The sequence below is a fragment of the Silurus aristotelis genome (genome assembly GCF_946808225.1).
Source record: "Silurus aristotelis genome assembly, chromosome: 6".
Taxonomy (NCBI): Eukaryota; Metazoa; Chordata; class Actinopteri; order Siluriformes; family Siluridae; genus Silurus; species Silurus aristotelis.
Window position 1 is genome coordinate 9,175,660 of NC_139579.1, and position 18,796 is coordinate 9,194,455.

Below are 18,796 nucleotides of genomic sequence, written 5' to 3' on the forward strand. Positions count from 1 at the left end.
CAGAAACACTTCTGTGGATGCATAAACAGTTCAAAAGTTACACATCTTTCAGAAAAAAAAGACAATTTAAATGTAGAAAAAGTGTTTTTCCTAATTAAATGCAATGCTATGAAGAACCTTTGGCTTTATTGTTCATTAAATAACATTTTTATTTACATTTATGTATTATGATGATGATTCCATGTCAATGCCATGTCCTTATTTCTGTGTAGTATAAAGTAGAAGAATGTGTGGCGTATGAGACTGTTGGAGGAGGGACCCAACTTTTTCCATTCCTCCTGCTTTTCCTTGTTTTAAAGCAATGATTCATAAATGAAAAAAAAAATCTTTTAACTTCAGTTCTGGGGTGATAAAATTACGGTGTGATCAGGTCATTCCTGTTCAAACAGAACTAATTAAACTTGAATAATGTAAATATAAACCAGCAAAATAAACCTTCATTACCTAATTTTTATAGAAGATTTTGTTAAAAAATACACTCACACGAGCAAACACACACACACACACACACACACACACACACACACACACACACACACACACACAGCCATATGTTCAGCTCTGTGTTACAAATCATTGACAAGCCACACACACACACACACGAAAAAAAAACCTTTTTATCCTTGCTGAAACATAGAAGTCTTGTTAAAGAAATCCTGCACAGGTACCCGTCCTTAACCCTATGTTTCATGGCTCCACCCACTACAGAATAGATTGTCTTTGGTAATAGCCAGTCCAGCAGGCTCTTTTGTCTTATGTCAACAGGGCAGATCCTTTAAGACAAGGGTGGCTCAAGCAACTCTGAGCAACGATTGAGTAATTTTGCTACACTTTAATTGCGTTTAATCAGGCATTCTTTAAAAACAATGTTTTATGATCATCTGGTTTATTGTGTTCCACATCATCTGTATTCTGTGATTTGGTTCTATTGCTTCCAATCATAAACCATAATTTTTTCATGGTTTATTTATATATTTATATTTATTTATATCAGATGTGTATTTATGTCAGAGTTTGTGGTTTGTAATGCAGCACTATGGTACAAGTCATATGCAGGCTGAAAAAATTCGAGCACACCTAATATAAAACGCTTTCCCATATGGTGACCTGTAGACATTATTGCACTTTCCAAGTTTGCTTTGTAAAAATCAAGAGTTATATTCTGATTTAAATTAAGTTTGTAATCTGGTGTACCAGTGTAGATTTATTCATTGCTAGAGACTCAAAGCACTTTTGTACATCACTCTGGATAAGGGAGTCTGCTAAATGCCGCAAATGTAAATGTAGTATGTTGTTTAACCAAATTTAAAGGATATACAGATATATCTGCCCCTTACTTATAATCAGAGTTGTGTAATGCACGTGCAGTTTCTGATCCATTCAAGACAATATATGTAAATTAAATGAAATGTATGTTTGTAAAGACATGTTTCCAACACCTAAGCAGACACAGGATAAGTCAACAAAAACTGGTTTGTCTCAGACTTTTTACTCCCACAGATTTCTCAGTGTCAAGTTCAAGTTTTTGCTCCTGAGTATGAGTACAGTTGCATGTTTGTCTTGCATACTCAAAGCAAAGAAAAACCAAGGGGCTTGTTTAACTGTCATGTCACAGGAAACCACAAACATTTTTTCCCAGCCGATAAACTGCCATCATAGACTTCACTACCCAGAACTCACACATACTTCCACTTTCAGTGTCACCCAGTTTCTGAGCATACTACTAGTTTAAAAAGCATATGCTCCAGGGTGTGTGTACATTTGCATGTGTGTCTTCCACACTTAGCAAAAAAAAAGGTCCTGTTTATTTTTCTAACTGTCCTGTCACAGCAAACCACAAAGTCCAATTCCTAGTGGACACAGAGGACTACAAGCATGGTCATTATTTATGGCAGTTGGTAGATCTCCTTATCCAGAGAAACTTACAATTGAGCAGTCATGAGGTTAAGGGCTTTGCTCAGGAGCAGCAGCTTGATGTAGCTGGGATTTGAACTCATGACCTTCAGATCCAAAGTAAAATGCATTAACTACTAAGCTTTTGCCTCCATTTAGGGCATCTCTCTATAGAACACACACATTTTTATGTTGAGCACACTACACGGATTTAACTACACACAATCACAGCCAAGATTTAAAAAGGACTGCTTCTCACTGCAAAGTATGCATATAGTTTATCTCAGTACACTTGGCATTATCAAGTTTTAGAATGCTGTTTGCTGTTTTCCATTTTGAACTATATGAGTATCTTTGTGTTTAACCCTGTTTAGTCTAGTTTAGTCAGTTTGTACAACACATGACATTTGCCTGCCTGATCTCATGGCTTTGTCTTTTTAAATCCCTTAACTTTTACATGCATTCGGATCCTCCTGGATCATTGTCTGACACTAACTAAAGATGTGTGGACATTAAATATATTGTTTGCTTCGTCTATGAGTAAGTAACTTTTGTGTTATGTTTACTAAAATAAACATTTATTTTACTTTAAAAAAATGCATTTCGTTTAGTTCACACTAAATGGAATTACTTGAATCATTGATTTGCTTACATCACAAAAATGCCACTTATGATGAATGATTATTTTGTGCATAGTGGGACACATATCATAAGCAATGAAACAGTGATGTATTTCTTAGTTGTTCTTTCAGGGCAAAGGTTGATGATAGGTTTAATTCACATACAAATAGAAAGCATTATCCACACATACTCTAATATTTCAAAGTGGGTGTAGCTCTACCTGGTGTTGATGAACATAGGTTTGTTTGTTCAGTTACTACTGGATAGACTGATGTTGTAAGCAGTGATACAGAATCAGTGTTAAGAGGTAGTTGCAGTAGTGAGAGCCTTCCAGGATGAATTCACCTAAAAATAATAATTTCTTTTTATTATTGAAACTATTAGATATAAATATATTGAATGTTTAAACTAAGGAAATGTACAATTTAAAAATAAGGTAAAAGGAAATTTGATGGCTAGAGCATGTTTCAAAGCAGTTGGAACAGGTCACATTTAACACTTTGTAGCATCCTCTTTTCATTTAATCAGTCCATGCTGAGAAACTAACAAAAGCAGCTATACAGGAAATCTGGATGGAGGGAAAGGACACCCCTGAGATAACATGCTTATAATTTGCTTATATGGCTTATATAAAACAAGACATTCCTCCAAAAAATATAACAGTTACTGAATTTTGGGAGAGGGGTGTTGTCCCATTGGTGTCTGATACAGGATTAATTTTGTTTTCATTTGTGTTTAGTTCAGCACTCAGACTATTCTATTTCAAAGCCATGCTGTTAAAACATTGCAAACCTGCAACTACTATTGATGATGCTTTTTCCGATGTGCAAGCTGCCTATTTCATAGGCACTAATGCACCCCGTACCCCCGTGCAGGCTTTTATACTAAGCTATGAAAACAAGCTGGAAGGCATGACTTACAAAGTCCATGGTTTTCACAAAGAATTTTAAATGATACTGCATCTCTTCACAGAACAAAGAAACAGTGAGAGGAATCAGACTCACGAGGGAACCCATTTTCATCTGGGTGCCACTGAATGTCTATTTATTACAGCTAAACAATGTTGAGGTGTGCAGTGATAGTGATCAAATGCAAACTGTAGTTCTGAGTAAGTGTAGCAGACTGTTGACATTAGAGTGGCCTCCAATCAAAGAGAACACCATTCAGAGGCAGGCCGGGACGAAGTGGGCAGATCCGAGTGAGCATGTTTAACTTCGACCGAAAGAGAATGAGAGCGAGAGAGAGAGAGAGAGAGAGAGAGAGAGAGAGAGAGAGAGAGAGAGAGAATGGGTGACAAAGAGAGAAAGATATGCTCCAGCACTGCTCGACTGGTACCACCTTCTCTCAGAATAGGAGGTAAGTATACTTCAAGACTCTTCTCTGTTCTGGCACCGACATGGTGGAATGAACTTCCCCTCGATGTCCGTACAGCGGAGTCCCTGACTATCTTCAAGCGACGATTAAAGACCTACCTCTTACTGAAATACTAAAATTAGCACTTTCCATGTTTGTTTTGTAGAATTCAAGAGATATATTTATATTAAGGTTGTAATCTTGCGTACCAGTGTAGATTTATTCATTGCTAGAGACTTAAAGCACTTTAGTACGGCATTGGACTTTGGAATGGAAGGTCACAGGTTCAAATCTCTCCACCCCCAAGATGCCACTGCTGGGCCCTTGAGCAAGGCCCTTAACCCTGCCCTGCTCAGTTGTAAGTTGCTCTGGATAAGGGCGTCTGTCAAATGTCATAAATTGACTTGAACACTGAGACTGTGTATGAGTCCTGATCACTAATTGGAAGGCTGTTCCATAACTGTGGGGCTTTGTATGAAAGCTGCTGTAGTTTTTATTATTTGAGAAACCAACAAATAGTCTGCACCTTTTATTCAAAGTAGGCAAGGGAGATACAAATGGTACAAAAGTTCACTCAGATTCTGCAGCTCAAGACCGTTAAGTGCTTTATACGTCAAAATTATTATTTTATGATCAATGCGAGATTTGAAGGGGAACCAGTGTAGGCTGATTAATACAGGGGTGATGTGGTCATGTTGCTGCTGCATTCTGGACTAACTAAAGCTTATTTATGCACTTACTCGAACTCCCAGACAGTAAAGCATTACAGTAGTCTAATCTAGATGTAACAAAAGCATTAACTAGTTTTTCTACATCCTGTAATGACATCATATTTCTAATTTTAGCAATATTTTTAAGTTGAAAGAAGGCGATCCTGGTAATGTATTCACATGAGCCTCAAAGGAAAAACTAGGGTCAATAATCACTCCAAGGTCTTTGACTGCTGTACACACTGACACAGAAACACGATCCAGACATGCTACGTAATCAGAAAGTTTACTTCTAGCTGTATGTTGTCCTAGTAAAAGTACTTCCTTCTAATCCGAGCTGAGCAGAAGGAAGTTATCAAGCATCCACTGTCTAATATTTATCTTTACACACTCCACAACATTTTTAAGCTGAACTCTCTTAACTGTCTTTGCTGAAACATACAACTGTGTATCATCAGCATAGCAATGGAAGCGAATACCATGTTTATGTCTAATTCCACTCAGGAGCAGCATATATAAAGAGAAAAGCAGTGGGCCTAAGACAGATCATTGCAGAACAACAAACTTTACCTTGAAGAGTGCGACTCACCATTTACATCAACAAACTTATCGCAATCAGTCATATAAGACATAAGCCAGAAGAGAACTGTTCCCTTTATTCCAACAACATTTCTGGTCTAGCTAAAAAATTATTATAATCAATGATGTAAAAAGCTGCACTAAGGTCAAGCAAAATAAAATTACATTTTTATGTTGTGGTGTCTGCCTATCTTATGCAGAATTTTACATTCATATAGGATTAAGGATCTTATATTTCTGCATACAAAGCAAAATGATCTGGTAATAGTGTAAGAATATTTTAAAAGCTTGATCTGTGTAAAAACACAGAAATCAATATTGTGTCATGTCAACTGGATGTCTATCCGGTTGGGTCGATAAGTTTCACTACTCATTTGAGCAGCTTCTTCAGGGAAGTTGGCAGCATTTTACAAATATGCACTGTTTGCTCCAGGGTCCCCTCCCTAGATAGTATTTTTAAGGGACAAGGGGAAGTGATAGTTGGAAGGGAGGTGTCAGGAGTAAGGAGATGTAACTACCACAGAGAAGGAGAGTAAGTGGAAAGTTTATAGAAGTATAGGAGGGTAATAATCCGCAAATGTGAGAGTGGATGGGGGTCCTTATATGTGGATTTTCTGGTGGATGTGTGAAGAATACTTGATCGTCCTTGGAAATGGATGAAAGATCAGCATGAAAAATAGGAGACAGGTTATGCAATAAGACCACCACCTCTGTTGAAAGAAAGATTTTCCACCTGGAGATAGAGAAGGTTTGAAAGAGGAAGGAGACCATCTGTCTTCTCTGTCAAAGATGAGTACCTTTCGTACTCAAAAGTGTATCCATTGTCCTTCAGATGCATGATAGTACAGAACACAGCTGATTCTGAATAGACACATTGCTACAGAAATCAAGTCAAGAAGCTTTTATTGTCCTTTCAGCTGATAGCTAATGCAGTACACAGTGAAATGAGACAATTTCTCCAGAACCCTGGTGATAAATAATACAACATAGAGCTACAGCACACCACAAAAAATAAAGATAAATAACAGAACACAGAGCTAAGAACAGTTATCCAAGTCACATAAAGTGCATTGTGTGCAACCTAGTGCAAACAGACAAAAGACAGTGCAAAAAGACAACACAAGACAGTTTTTTATACACAAAACACAAAATAGTGCCGCCAGTAAACCAACTGTATAATGTTATACAGTACAATGCGCAAAAAGAGAACTGTAAACAAGTGTATTTGTAAATATAAACACAAAATGTTGTGCAAATCAGCAACAGCAGCAATCAATACAACAATTTAAAAAATACATCTGATACATTTGTCCACCTACAGGATATTTTTACTTCACAAGAGGCCATATTTGAAGTGCTTCGGGAAGCGTTAGCTCAGTGGTTAGAAATCTGTATGTGTGACAGAACGGTTGTAGGTTCAAATCCCAGTACCAAAGCTGTCATTTCTAGGCCCTTGAGCAAATCCCTTGTTGCAGTGCTTTAAATGTGGAAATGATTCACAGTGTGTTCTCCACAATATTCTGTGTCAGCTGGATATTGAAATGTACTTTTAAAGTCTCTGTGGTTGTTTAATGCAGAGTTAGGATATTTAGTCTCTATATTCAGCACCTACTTTAACACCAGGCTCTCCACTTCATCCTTTTTTGCATTTATTGGATGCAAATCATGCAATCATGTACCATTAATTTGTCAGAAGCTGTGTCAACTGACAAGTGATGAGACATTATCAAGAGCAATGAGATTAACAGAAAGTAAAACAAGTTGCAGCTGTGAGGATGAACAGGAAGTGGCATTGGCATACCAGACAGTAAAATTAAAAAATTTGAATATATATATATATATATATATATATATATATATATATATATATATATATATATATATATATATATACCACATATATAACACAACAGTGACAAAATGGCTGCTACTAGATTATTATTATCTGATGTAGCAGACATAGCAAAAGTTGAGGTACGTGATTACCACATTGTAATGAGAGTTACGGTTTGCTATACAGGTTAGGATACCAGACTGTTTCCTAATAATCATGAAACATATCAGAAAAATTTCTGGTCCTAGCATAAATGTGAGGTGGCTTGTAAGAACCTGGTAAATGTTGCAATACACTATATTGCTAAAGGTTTGTGAACACCTGGTCATAAGTATGTGCTTTTTGTTCATCCCACTCCACATTTAGTCCCAATTAGCTCTTATAATTCCCTTCACTCTTCTGGTAAGATGTTCCACTCAAATTTGGAGTGTACTTAGGGAGATCTGTGCTCATTCCGACACAAGAGTGCTAGTAAAGTCAAGTACTAATATAGGTGAGGTGAGGAGGTCTGGGGTGCAGTCTCCAATGCATGCAAATCATATCATTATTGAGTTTGCTTTGTGTACAGGGGCATTGTCATGCTGGAATAGGTTTAGGTCTTCTTGTTCAAGTTATGCTACTGTATCCAAAGACACCCTATACAATTCTTTGCCTTCAGCTTTGTGATAACAGTTTGGGAAAGAACCGCATATGGCTGGGAAAGTCAGGTGTCCCAAAGGTTTTGTCCATATAGTGCACATTTCTGTATAACATGCCTATGTAATCCTTCTTCCTCAAACCATTTTTATTTTGAAGTACCCAGTCTCTATTGCAGAAGAAAGAACAACAATGTGCTGCCATCACCATTATTTAAAGCTGGGATGGTGTTTACATTTACATTTGCGGCATTATACTTCATTATGTGTCAGCCCTGATCTCAAACATACTGAACACTTTGGGATGAACTGGAACTGGAACCTCCTCAACATCCAAACATCAGTACTTGATCACAGCAATGCTGTTGCAACTGTTCATGTCACTGGCTGGTATTACTTAGGTAGCTGTCATGTCACCTAACAATAAACATCATGTGTGATTGCATGCTTCGAGTGTGATGCCTTGAGCATGCATGAGTGTAGATGTGTGTAGAATATTGCACCCATGCAAATACATGTCTTTCATTTGCCTGCATTTGCCTGTTTTTGTTAGTACACTGAATAGCTGCTTTGCTCATAGTTTCACCTTAGGCTACAAAATGTGGATAATCAGGTTCTCACCTCCTCCCCAGCCCTGCTTCCACATCTTACCATGTTACTCTTCTTCACTTTTATATATCAACCTTTTCTCTTATCTCTACTGCATATTTATATTTTAGGTTTTCTTTCCAGTGCTTTTAACGATTTCATTTTACTTAACTCTTGGTTCTTAAATAAAAAAAAAATTAACATCTGCTTTTATTGCATGGCATATAAACTTTAATAGAAGATTAATTTCTCAGGACCAAACTTGTTCTTCCTGTCTTCCAACCTTTAAATACTCTATCCTATAATTATGTTTGTCTGTGTGTGTTTGTTTCATTGCAAAGTAGTTCAAAACCTGCTGCTGCAGACCAGGAACATTTGATAACTGTTTTTCCTTGGCTTTTTTTGAATCCACCATTGAGGCCTAGCATGTTGGAGATTTAAGGAGGTCCATAAACTCCTTGTAGAAAAAATAAAATCATTCTGCGTGTATTGTCTGAAACAGACATTAGTATGTAATGCAGGAATACTAGACAGAAATAAAGCCAGAAAGGTCATTTATATAATTACATATAATGAACAATAATTGATTCATTTTGTAAACATAAATGTATAAAATAAAATTATTAATAAAACTGTAGCTCGTCTTCATTTTATTCTTCTTCTTCTTCTTCTTCTTCTTCTTCTTCTTCTTCTGCTTCTTCTTCTTTCAGCTGCTCTGGGTCACAACAGCGGATCTGTCTCCAAAACTGTAGCTGCTGTATATCATATAAAATATTTCATTTCCTTATTACACAATGAGGTCTTTAGCAGGAATTTGTTACCTCGTCAGTTTTGTGTGTGTGTGTGTGTGTGTGTGTGTGTGTGTGTGTGTGTGTGTGTGTGTTTATAATAAAGAATACTGTACAAATACAATAGTTTAAAATAATAATCAAGATAACAGCATTGTACAGCAACATCTGGTATTGATTTATATTGCATATAATATACCTGATATATCTACCAAAAATAGATAACATGTGATGATAAAATCTAACCAGGAAACCTACAGAAGTGTGCTGTATCTGACAACTTTAGATCACATGATACATGAAAAAAAAATGAAACAGGAATTATTGCAGTATTGCAGTCGTACCTAAACTGGATAAAGCCATTCTACATTATGGATGCTGTTCAATGTAGTGCTGGACAACAAAGTACATTTTAGAAGAGCACTTTTTATGGGTACAGAATGTACATCTCTAGATTAGGACGTGTCTGGTCAAGATTTGGCTGAAAAAAATGTAAATGTTTTGGTAAATTAGACCATATTGATCATATGATAATACTTTTATTTGGCATTTAGTCCAACTAATCTACCTAATGAATCCTCAGAAATGATTAGGTCACCGGTGAGTATTTCCTACCCCTGTAAGGCTGTGTGAGTGAGAAGCCTGCAAGCCACGACATGCTACCAGTTGGATACTTGCAGAGGAATTTTGAAATTGACGTTCTCATGCTTTTTATACTAAACACACACACAGACAGTGGAGTGCTGTATGTAGTATGCAGTGTGTACATGTGCATACAAGCCCAGCATCTTCGACTGCCCTACCCTGAGAACTGCATTTCCAAAAACCTCACAATTTATTTGTTATATATTTTGTGTGATTTACTATGGTATATTCAGTCCTTCTAAGTATTAATGATTAAAGTCTCTATTTTAATTATTAATTTAATTTAATTTACTTTGCTTAAAATTCTACAATTTTGTCAGTTATGTTTCCTGCCCTGTATGCCCTGCCCAGTATGCACTGTATAAATGATTTCAGGTTTTGCTTAGAAGATTTGCAAAGAAGGAATTTCATTGTATTGTATAACAGATTGTTTCCTGTATATATTAAAAAACACGCTTAAATCTTTAATTATAAATATGGGTTAGGGTTAGGGTTACCAAATTACAAAAAAATGTATGGGTTGAAAAGATGCATCAAACTACATATTTGGCACATTTGGATTTTCAGACCTAGTAGATTTATTTATGTTATGTGTCATGTTGCGATGGACCCCCTACACTAGTTTTTTTCTCCCCCTCTGCCTACCCCAGGCATATTGTTCTGAATCTGAAAGGAGTTGTGCCATGATTTCATAGCAAAGTCTAAAATGTTGAAATTTGGGTTTCATGCATCTTTTTCGCAATCATTTATAAACTTAACATTTCTTAAACTTATTTAAAAAACCCAGACTTTTTCCAATGCATGAGGAGAATTTCTCACTTGCTCTGTGCTCTGCCTATTCTTTGTGCTTTTTTTTAGCATCTGCATATTTACATTTTTGTTTGAAATTTATTTTAATGTGTTGAAAAGTCAGTTGGTTCTCATGAGTAAAGTAACTCAGTTATGTTTCTGCATTGAAGGAGTGGTTTTTCAATCCCAGAAGGATTATGGATTCTTGGAAAAGGTGTGGTTCACAGTCAGACAGGTACTGCACAGGGGAAACAGGCTATACTGCCATCAGCCGTTTCCAAACACAAACTACACCCTATGACTTGCATTTTACAAATGTCCTGACCTGTCATTTGAAATGTATGGTTGAGTTTATTTTGTATTGTAGTGTTCATTTTCTTCTTCTTCTTCTTCTTCCTCTTCTTCTTCTTCTTCTTCTTCTTCTTCCTCTTCTTCTTCTTCTTCTTTCAGCTTCTCGCATTAGGGGTCGCCACAGTGGATCATCCGTCTCCATAACCCTTTGTCCTCTACATCTGCCTCTTTTAAACCAACTACCTGCATGTCTTCCTTCACCACATTCATTAACCTTCTCCTTGGCCTTCTTTTTTTCCTCCTTCCTGGTGGCTCCATCCTCAGCATTTTTCTACCGATATACGCCATGTCCCTCCTCTGCACATGTCCAAACCGTCTTAATATCGCCTCCCTCACCTTGTCTCTAAAATGTCCTACATGCGCTGTCCCTCTAATAAACTCTTTTCTAATCCTGTCCATCCTCATCACTCCCAACGAAAACCTCAACATCTTCAGCTCTGCTACCTCCAGCTCCACCTCCTGTCTTTTACTCAAAGCCAATGTCTCTAATCCATTCAACGTCGCAGGTCTCACCACAGTCCTATAAACTTTCCCTTTCATTCTTGCAGATACTCTTCTACCACAAATCACTCCTGTCACTCTTCTCCACCCACTCCACCCTGCCTGCACTCTTTTCTTCACTTCTCTAACACAATCTCCATTACTTTGCACTGTAGTGTTCATTTTAATAAATGTAAATATTAACTTAATCTACTTAAATCTACACACAAATATAAATAATGGCAAATCAACAATATGATTTAGATTTTTGTTTGCAAATGTATTAACAAACAAAACAAACAAAACAAAGCTTTTTTTGTCAGACTGTGCTTTGGTGGAGGTACTTGTGCATCTGGTTTGCTTTGATGTCGTAAGAATTTTAGACTTTGACTAAAGTCTGTCTGTGCAAAATTCCATTGCGTAGACATGATTAGAAATAGATTAACTCCTGTGTATGAGGTCTGTAAACCTTTGTGTTCATGAGCATCAAAAAATTTTGAAAGATTTGAATGCTTCCTGGAGCACAGTGGTGTAAAAAAGAAGAAGTTTGGGCTGTCTGTCAAGAGTGGGAACTCAGCAACTGAGCAACAAGAGCTTTGTTTTGAAAGGTGGCCAAGAATCTAATGGCCACTCTAGGCTCAAGAGGCTTCTTCAGAGATGGGAGAATCTGCTGGAATAACAAACATCCTTATAGTAAGTTTCTAGTTGGAAACCAGTAACCTGAAGAATTTAGCCAAAACAATACTAGAACGGATTCAGGACAAGTCTCTGAAATTCCCTGAGTGACCCAGGCGAAACCCAGACTGGAAGCCCATAGGACTGTGAACTATGAAGAGACATAAATGTGGCAATCTGAGAGATTATTTCTGGAACAATGGAAGAACCTGGTCAAATGCATGAAAAAGGGTAGCATGTTATTTGTGTAGATTGTTGGCATGAAGTCAATTAAATCAACTTGAATTAAAGTCTATAACACTGCCTGTAGCCCATCCTTTTTTTTACAAACCTTTTCATTTCTTGTCAGTCCATGTCCATGTCTTTGCTGCACAAGCACCTGAAGTTGAGATGTAGATGAGCGCTAACTTTTCTGCCACTTCTATATCCTTGAAGTTGCCTGCAGCACCATATGAGCACTGAAAAATATATAGAGAATGAGTACTAAGTAATCTGTGGGAATTAGTGTGAATTGCATTTTAAGTTATTTGAGCTGTCTCAATGACAGTTGGTCATGCCAACTCAGGCTGCAATGCCTTAGTTAACATGCTGTGATCTGTGCTTTTAAAACAGGTGTCAACCGCTAAGCTAAGGCATGATTGGTTGTACATTCCTAACCTTGTCTAAGTGCTAAGATAATCTGCTTCAGCATCACATAAATACACCATTGCAAAACCTTTATATTAATATGAATACTTAATAGTTGGAGTTGTGATGCAACATTAGAGCAAATATCTAGAACTTCTGTTTAGTGCTATGTTTAATAACCAGGTAAATCAAGAAACATAAGAAGGTTGATGCTCCATGTGCTGGAGCATACTTCTTACATTTTTTTATTAAATACGTGGAGCATACATTTAAGATAATTACGAGACAAAAAACAAAAAAAAAATCCAGTTAATTTTAACACACATAAACACTATTGATTGTCATTTACACATTCCTCAATGTTATGTCTCAATGCTGAAACATAATTCTTCAATTCCTCAATACTGATATCTCTCATCTGGTGCTCTCATTGTCAGGTAAGGGATCTAGTACAAAAGTTGATGATTTTGCAGAAACAAGTCAGAAATTATTATGCTGTCTTTAGTGGGAGAAATTGAAGTAATCTGGCTTTAAATTAATGGTGTGGATTTTTTGCCAGTTATATTTATATGTAGGGTATGTATATGTATATTTTATTTTATGCTTCACAGTAGTGATTGTGTTCTTGGGATGGTACTCATCATTCTTCTTCCTCCAAACACGTTTAGTGGAATTATGACCCAAAAGTTCTATTTTGGTCTCATCTGACCACATGACTTTCTCCCATGACTCCTCTGGATCATCTAAATGGTCATTGGCAAACTTAAGATGTGCCTGGACATGTGCTGGTTTAAGCAGGGGAACCTTCCGTGCCATGCATGATTTCAAACCATGACGTCTTAGTGTATTACCAACAGTAACCTTGGAAACGGTGGTCCCAGCTCTTTTCAGGTCATTGACCATCTCCTCCCGTGTAGTTCTGGGCTGATTTCTCTCCTTCCTTAGGATCATTGAGACCCCACGAGGTGAGATCTTGCATGGAGCCCCAGTCCGAGGGAGATTGACAGTCATGTTTAGCTTCTTCCATTTTCTAATGATTGCTCCAACAGTGGACCTTTTTTCACCGAGCTGCTTGGCAATTTCCCCGTAGCCCTTTCCAGCCTTGTGGAGGTGTACAATTTTGTCTCTAGTGTCTTTGGACAGCTCTTTGGTCTTGGCCATGTTAGTAGTTGGATCCTGACTGATTGTATGGGGTGGACAGGTGTCTTTATGCAGCTAACGACCTCAAACAGGTCCATCTAATTTAGGATAATAAATGTAGTGGAGGTGGACATTTTAAAGGCAGACTAACAGGTCTTTGAGGGTCAGAATTCTAGCTGATAGACAGGTGTTCAAATACTTATTTGCAGCTGTATCATACAAATAAACAGTTTAAAAATCATATATTGTGATTTCTGGATTTTTTTTTAAGATTATGTCTCTCACAGTGGACATGCACCTACGATGACAATTTCAGATTTCTAAGTGGGAGAACTTGCAAAATAGCAGCGTGTTCAAATACTTATTTTCCTCACTGTATATATATATATATATATATATATATATATATATATATATATATATATATATATATATATATATATATATATAAAACCCAGCCATTAGGGGAGCACAAGCCAGTGTACTCTTAGTGCCGGTCCCAAGCCCGGGTAAATAGGGAGGGTTGCGTTAGGAAGGGCATCCAGCGTAAAACATGTGCCAAATCAAATATGCGGATCACAAATGAGAATTTCATACCGGATCGGTCGAGGCCCGGGTTAACAACGACCGCCACAGGTATCGTTAGCCGACAGGGTACCGGTGGAAATTGGGCTACTGTTGGCCGAAGGAGGAGAAGGAGAGGAGGAAGGCGTCTACAGAGACGGCAGGAAAAGGAGCAGTGTAGGAGAGTAGAGGTTCAGGTTGGTACTTTAAATGTTGGTACTATGACGGGTAAAGGGAGAGAGGTAGCTTATATGATGGAGAGGAGAAAGGTAGATGTGTTGTGTGTTCAGGAGACCAAGTGGAAAGGGAGTAAGGCCAGGAACATTGGAGGTGGGTTTAAACTGTTTTATCATGGTGTGGATGGGAAGAGAAATGGTGTAGGGGTGATTATGAAGGAAGCGTACAGTAAGAGTGTAGTGGAGGTGAAGAGAGTTTCTGATAGGGTGATGATCGTGAAGGTGGAAGTTGAAGGGATGATGATAAATGTCATCAGTGCCTATGCTCCACAAGTTGGCTGTGAGATGGAGGTGAAAGAAAGATTCTGGAGTGAATTAGATGAAGTGGTAGATGGTGTACCTAGGAAAGAACGATTGGTGATTGGGGCAGACTTTAATGGGCATGTAGGTGAAGGGAACAGAGGTGATGAGGAGGTGATGGGTAGGTATGGTTTTAAGGAGAGGAATGTGGAAGGGCAGATGGTGGTAGATTTTGCTAAAAGGATGGAAATGGCAGTGGTGAACACGTATTTTAAGAAGAAGGAGGATCATAGGGTGACGTATAAGAGTGGAGGAAGGTGCACACAGGTGGATTATCTTCTGTGTAGGAGATGCAACCTGAAGGAGATTGGAGACTGTAAGGTGTTGGCCGGGGACAGTGTAGCTAGACAGCATCGGATGGTGGTCTGTAGGATGGTTTTGGAGGCGAAGAAGAAGAGGAGGAAAGTAAGGTTTGAAAGAAGAATAAGATGGTGGAAACTGAAGGAGGAAGAGTGTAGTGTGAGGTTCAGGGAAGAGGTGAGACAGGGGCTTGGTGGTGGTGAAGAGGTGCCGGATGATTGGGCAACTACTGCAGGAGTGATGAGGGAGGCAGCTAGAAAAGTACTTGGTGTGACATCTGGAAATAGAAAGCAAGACAAGGAGACGTGGTGGTGGAATGAGGAAGTGCAGGAGAGCATTAGGGGAAAGAGGTTGGCAAAACAGAAGTGGGATCGACAGAGTGATGAGAAAAGTAGGCAGGAGTACAAGGAGATGCGGCAGCAGGTTAAAAGGGATGTGGCGAAAGCCAAGGAAAAGGCATATGAGGAACTGTATAAGAGGTTGGACACTAAGGAAGGAGAAAAGGATTTATACCGATTGGCCAAGCAGAGGGACCGAGCTGGGAAGGATGTACTGCAAGTTAGAGCAATAAAGGATGGAGAGGGAAATGTGTTGACTAGTGAGGAGAGTGTGTTGAGAAGATGGAGGGAGTATTTTGAGCAGCTGATGAATGAGGAAAATCAGAGAGAGAGAAGGTTGAAGGATGTGGAGTTGGTGAAGCAGGATGTAGATAGGATTAGTAAGGAGGAAGTGAGAGCAGCGATTAAGAGGATGAAGAATGGAAAGTCGGTTGGACCAGATGACATACCGGTAGAAGCGTGGAGATGTTTAGGAGAGATGGCAGTGGAGTTTTTAACCAGATTGTTTAACAGAATTCTGGAAGGGGAGAGGATGCCTGAGGAATGGAGAAGGAGTGTGCTGGTACCGATCTTTAAGCATAAGGGAGATGTGCAGACCTGCAGTAACTACAGGGGAATTAAGTTGATAAGTCACACCATGAAGTTATGGGAAAGAGTAGTGGAAGCCAGACTGAGAGAAGAGGTGACCATCTGTGAGCAACAGTATGGTTTCATGCCGAGGAAGAGCACCACAGATGCCTTATTTGCTTTGAGGATGTTGATGGAGAAGTATAGAGAAGGACAGAAGGAGCTGCATTGTGTATTTGTGGATTTAGAGAAAGCGTACGACAGGGTGCCGAGAGAGGAGTTGTGGTATTGTATGAGGAAGTCAGGTGTGTCAGAGAAGTATGTGAGGGTGGTGCGGGACATGTAAGAGGACAGTGTGACAGCAGTAAAGTGTGCAGTAGGTACGACAGACTGGTTCAGGGTGAAGGTTGGACTGCATCAAGGATTGGCCCTGAGCCCTTTCCTGTTTGCAGTGGTGATGGACAGGTTGACGGACGAGGTCAGACAGGAGTCTCCCTGGACTATGATGTTTGCATATTGTGATTTGTGGTGAAAGTAGAGAGCAGGTTGAGAAGAGCCTGGAGAGGTGGAGATATGCGCTGGAGAGAAGGGGAATGAAAGTCAGTAGGAGTAAGACAGAGTACATGTGTGTGAATGAGAGGGAGGGCAGTGGAGTGATGCGGTTGCAGGGAGAAGAGGTGGAGAAGGTGGAGGAGTTCAGGTACCTGGGGTCAACAGTGCAAAGTAATGGAGAGTGTGTTAGGGAAGTAAAGAAAAGAGTGCAGGCAGGGTGGAGTGAGTGGAGAAGAGTGACAGGAGTGATTTGTGATAGAAGAGTATCTGCAAGAATGAAAGGGAAAGTTTATAGGACTGTGGTGAGACCTGCGATGTTGTATGGATTAGAGACAGTGGCATTGAGTAAAAGACAGGAGGTGGAGCTGGAGGTAGCAGAGCTGAAGATGTTGAGGTTTTCGTTGGGAGTGACGAGGATGGACAAGATTAGAAATGAGTTTATTAGAGGGACAGCACATGTAGGATGTTTTGGTGACAAGGTGAGGGAGGCGAGATTGAGATGGTTTGGACATGTGCAGAGAAGGGACATGAATTATATTGGTAGAAAAATGCTGAAGATGGAGCCACCAGGTAGGAGGAAAAGAGGAAGGCCAAGGAGGAGGTTCATGGATGTGGTGAGGGAAGACATGCAGGTAGTTGGTGTAAAAGAGGCAGATATAGAGGACAGGGTGGTATGGAGACGGATGATCCGCTGTGGCGACCCCTAATGGGAGCAGCCGAAAGAAGAAGAAGAAGAAGAAGAAGAAGATATATATATATATATATATATATATATATATATATATATATATATATATATATATATATATATATATATATATATATATATATATATATATACTATAAAGTAGTTCAAGTACTAAAAGTAGTTCAAGGGGTTAATACACTGGCCTGGGCACCACCACTGCTAGCTCCTTAGCCACAGCGGGTCAAAGAAACTCCAGTCCTATTGCCCCGAGCTATCTATAAACCATCTGCAGTGGTGGTGCCCCGGCCAGTGCCTTATAGTCTGCGGCCTATTCCCCGCAGACCCCAAGCAACACCTAGACAGAGTGGCACACAACGTTCTCATAGACAAGAAGAGGAGACGCAGCTTCAAGTAGTTGCCTATTTTCCGTCTCCAGATCTTGAAGCTCAAACTTGTGCAGCCTCTGATGTGAGTGCAGCCTCATCCTCTTGCAGCAAAAATTGGGTGCTTCCCCTTCTTTTTCCAGACCAACCTGATCCATTTTGATATCCTACTTCTGGATGGTGTTCTCTAAATTGGTTGGAAATCACTCACTGCTGCTGAGGATGGTTCCACATGAACAGCCTGAAGATTCATCAGATTACTTTAAAAAGTAAAACTCGAACTCTAAGATTTGGCCTGTATTTAATATACTGTAGTTTAGAACTACATTTGCCAGGAAAAGTTTTACACTTGAGCGTCCATGAGTGAACAGCTGATAACCTCAACCTTTCTGTGTCACCCAGATGCAGATGGTTTCCTGTTTGAGTCTGGTTTCTCTCAAAGTTCTTCCTTATATCATCTTTGACATTGTCAACCCATGGGTTACTCATTAGGGACAAATATATATAAGGAAAGATTTATGTTTTTATGTATTTTTGTACTCAAAAAATTTTCAGGCTGCTTTGGGAAAATGTCAGTTGTTTGAATTATATACAAAATTGAATTGAATTGAATTGAATTGAATTAAAATACCCAACTCAGTCCATCTGGAACAACAACCCTGCCACAGCATTCTTTTTCTATTCTGATGTTTGCTGCAAGAATTAAATGAAAGTGTGATCAATGCCTACATTTTATACATTGCATGGCCTCATCGTAAGCTAATTAGATGTTTGCATGACTGAATAGATGTACAGTGAACCCAATTAAAGTGGCCAGTACATGCAAATCACAGTATAGGGTGTATTGGGTGGCCTGGGATGTGAGACTCCATGCCTGAACTTGTGAACTTTTATATATTACCAAATATGTATCTACAGTAATCCCCCGCTTCACTGCGGTTCGAATCTTGTGCCCCTGGTTTATCGGGGAATTGCATTTGCCACATAACTAATTTGTTTGGCTTATTTTCCAGCACAATAGACCTAAAAACTTATAGGGAATTGTTTTTATGAAGTTCAATTAATTGCTTAATTTATAATTAAGCACTGCATTACCTAACTTAAACATACATGTGTTTTTTCCATTGGTTATACAAGAACATGCATTCATTTTCATGTTT